This window comes from Strix aluco, chromosome 3 (genome assembly GCF_031877795.1).
Source record: "Strix aluco isolate bStrAlu1 chromosome 3, bStrAlu1.hap1, whole genome shotgun sequence".
NCBI lineage: Eukaryota > Metazoa > Chordata > Aves > Strigiformes > Strigidae > Strix > Strix aluco.
Genome location: NC_133933.1, coordinates 9,980,688 through 9,984,381, shown reverse-complemented (window position 1 = coordinate 9,984,381; position 3,694 = coordinate 9,980,688). Strand labels below are relative to the sequence as shown.

At 52.5% G+C, this 3,694-nt stretch overlaps 1 long non-coding RNA gene across 1 annotated transcript; it reads right to left on the bottom strand.

Moving 5' to 3' along the window:
• Nucleotides 1-276: 276 nt before the first annotated feature.
• On the bottom strand, nt 277-3,694 carry LOC141921665 (uncharacterized). Its single transcript, XR_012622729.1, has 3 exons — nt 3,605-3,694; nt 2,796-3,160; nt 277-1,068 (listed from the first exon to the last, which is right to left on the bottom strand). It is a non-coding gene; the product is annotated as an uncharacterized LOC141921665 (long non-coding RNA).

The following is a 3,694-nucleotide window of genomic DNA, read 5'->3' as shown; positions in this document are numbered from 1 at the left end:
ACCCAAAACACACCAGGACGTGGTGCTGGGCAGCCTGCTCTGGGCGAGCCTCCTTGAGCTGATGTTGGACTGGGTGACCTCCACAGGTGCCTTCCAACCCCCACCCTCCCGTGTGACCCTGTGGGCTGCTTTCCCTCCTAAAGCACCTCAACTCAGTCCTGATGCCGGCTGGAAAGGATGCAGGGACAAGGGACAATCCCAAACTCCTCCCCGAGGATTTGTCACAAAACAACAGCTCCCCACAACACAACAGCCTAAGGCAGACGCAGACAGAAGAGAGAAAATATCAATTTATTGGGGACATCAGCTGTGGACGCCCAGCAGTCCCAGCAGCTCAGCTGGTGCAATGACAGAGTCAGAAAGCTGTGAGAAATCCATCAAGGCAGAAAGAGGCAGGATTTTGTTCCCCTTTCTTTGGGGAACACCGTTGACAAGAATTGTTTATGGCCCAGAGGAGAGAGCTACTGCTGGCACCGGCTCCAGGGTGGCTCTGGCGCCTTACCCCCATGGGGTAAGTACCAAGTACCCACATGACCTGTGTGTGTCCCCGCAGAGGTGCACTGCGCCCCCGTGCCACACAGCAGGGCTTGATGAGGGCCCAGGGAGCTACCATGGATTTCCTTCCAAGCCCTGGGGAGCACCATCCCTCACTGCCCCTTGCCAGCCAGTTGCACTGACTTAGGGCAGTGCTGAGAGTTGGGAAGGATGGGCAGCAGAGCCTGGAACACACCTGGATTTCCTGACCTTCTGCACCTTCCTGCAGCTTCTCATGGGTCCATCCCCACCTCCTTCTTCTCTTTTCCTCCTCTTCTTTTCCACACGGCTTTCACTCTCCTCTCCCCAAGCCTCTTTTCTCTTTCGCTTTCTTCTGTTCTTCTTGTCCCAGGGAGAGCCTGCAAACCTTTCCATCCCACAGTGGGATTAGTTAAGGGAAGCCATGATTCACTTGATTTTAACCAAAGCGAGCTCATTTTGCCTTCTGTCCCCCGAAAGGCCCACCAGCTGTTCTGGGTGCCCCAGGGAGTCTGCTGCGCTCTCAGGGCTGGTTGGAGCCAAAGCTGGAGGTGCCTACAACAGAAATGTCAGAGTTGGCAGGTGGCAAGAGGAGACCTGGAAGGGTCAGCTACTGTTTGCCAAATTGCTGCCTCAGCTCTCCAGAGGAGATCCCTTCAGCAGCTTTGCATCAGCCGCATTTCACCCAGTCACCCCAACCCACTCCCCCCACCCCCAAAATAGGTCTGACAAAGCTCTGATGAAGTAGGACCTGAGGAAAACCCCTCTGAAGTTGACAGCTACTCCCCTCTGGCTTTTTGTAGATACTTGGTTTGACTCAGCACATGCCTAATGCATTTGAGAAACAACCTCACCAGTTTTCCTCACTATGTAGCACCCGGGGTGGGGTGGGGGGGATGCAGGAATAACCCAAACACACCAGCTCTACGGCCAGGCAGAGGCACAGCAGTGACTTGGCCTCATCAGAAACTGCCCTCCTACACCAGACACGCTGCCACCATGTTTGGGGATCAGACATGCCTTTCAGAGTCCACCACTGCATCTGCATCCCCCCAGCTTTGTTGAGGACACCGAGCGGAGAGGGGGGTGCGTGCAGCAAGGCTGAGTCTGCTGTGGCTGCAGGGACACTTTGCTCTTCCAAACACGGAGCTAGAAAGAAAAAGCATGTGCAGCAAGGGGACTTCTTGGAAGTCAAAAACAGCTCAAGCCAAACCCACCCAAAGCCCTACACCACTTCCCTTTTCAGCCCTCTGATGCCCTGCCAGTAGGCTTCAGCTCATCGTGCAGAACAAACTGTTCATGCCCTGAGAGGCCGTGGCCCAACCCACGGGACAAGCAGGGCTGACAGGACAACACTCGATGCCCAGCCCCACCAGAAACAAGGCTGAGGTTTCTAGCATCCCAAGCCCCGGCCTCTGGCAACCCTCCGTCCCTCCTCTTACCTCGGGTTCTCTCTGTGGGGGCTGGTGTTGGAAGTGTGGGAAAAGCAAAACAACGAAAAATCTGTAAACCACACATTTCATTGACACAGGGTGCCCGGAAAAAACACAGGACGGGATGGAGGTCCAGTGATTTGTGTTTGTCGTGGCGCCAAGGAGGAATGTGAAGCGAGGCGGAGGCCACGTGGTCCTGTTCTTTCACTTATCCCAAGGATGGTTTTGCAGTAGCCTGCCCACCTTGTCTCTCATCCTCCCTCTTTTCCCACAAAAAACAGCACACCCCTTGCACCAAGGAATGTGCTGTGTCGTTACTCAAAAGATAATGGCTGGACCACAGTCCCACCCACTCACCCATACACACTTAGATAAATACTACCCCGAGTTTGTGTCTAACTCAGAGGGACGATAATCTGACACCAAATCGGAGGGACAGATCAACGGGTTTGTGCTCCTCGCCCCCCCCAGAAGGGCCGCCTTTTGGTAAGATTTTAGTCCTCGGCTACACCGAGTGATTACCTGGGAATTAAGTGTGTGTGATTGCAGTTGTTTTTGTGTAGTGCTATAGAGCCAACCTGCAGTTTGTGCATTTATTGCAGGCAATCTTAGAGAATCTGTAAATGTTGTGTAAAAATAAACCGTGTTATTCGTGAACCTGACTGCTTCTCTTGAATGCAACCAGACCTACAGCACATGGGCTGTTCGTGCATCTGGTGTCAGGCCTATAGTTACAGCCCCAATTGCCATACCTATTAAGAGATAAGTCCAGCTGCCCCTACCCCCTCTAATCTCTGAGGACCAGCTAGAACACAAGGGAATTCATCTCTTACCAAATTGATTCATCACCTTAAATGCAACAGCTGGCGACTCCTCCAAAGAATTCCCTGCAGTTCTCCACCAGAAATTCCAGAAGCACCTTCCCTTGCACACACCAAACCCTTGGTCTCAAGCCAGTTGCCTGAACATGGACCAAGCAGCCCTTCCCAAGGCTTGGACCTTGCTTCTGCGCAGAGGGCTGTGGTGGCAGGGTTGCTCTTCCAGGCAGGCAGCCACCCCACCAGCATTTGTGCCGGGAGGAGGCCTGCACAGACCTCTGTGCAGCCAAGCTCTGATGGGGACAGCTGCGGCCAGCGGGGCAATACAGCCAACCTTGCCAGTGGCCTCCAGCATGGCCTCCAGCAACAGCAGGTCCTCGTCTGCTGGGCTCAGCTCTGAAACAAAGAAATTAACAGTCAGAATCCAATATAACTGTTAAGAAGGTATTCTTTTATTGGCAGCACTGGGGTCGCCCTGGGGATTCTCCACCATAAGGGCTCCCAAGAATTAGCAAGGGAGATCAGTTTACACACACACACAAATCATACATATTCATTAGATTTCCTAGAAAGGTGTGTCTTATCATAATGAGTTCCCAGAATTCATTTACATAGTCTGAGCATGCATAGTGAAAATAGGGTGAGGGTCTTTGGTGGTGGAGGGAGGAAGTAAGCAGTCTTCTTCACAGTGTTTGCTAGTTGACCCTCTTTCTAGAGCGTGCGCTGTGAAGTAAAGTCCAGGTGTGTCCCTCCTAAATCCCTCCTAAATGTCCCTCCTAAAGACCTTGAGTCTGCTATCAGTGATTTCCGTAGGGAGCCTAACGAGTGTTTCAATCTTACCTAAACAGACAAAGGGACCTCAGGAAACAGTTGAGAAGTCAGGAATCCTTGAGAAACAAATGAAGCAAAGCACAAGCAAGGCTTTGAAAC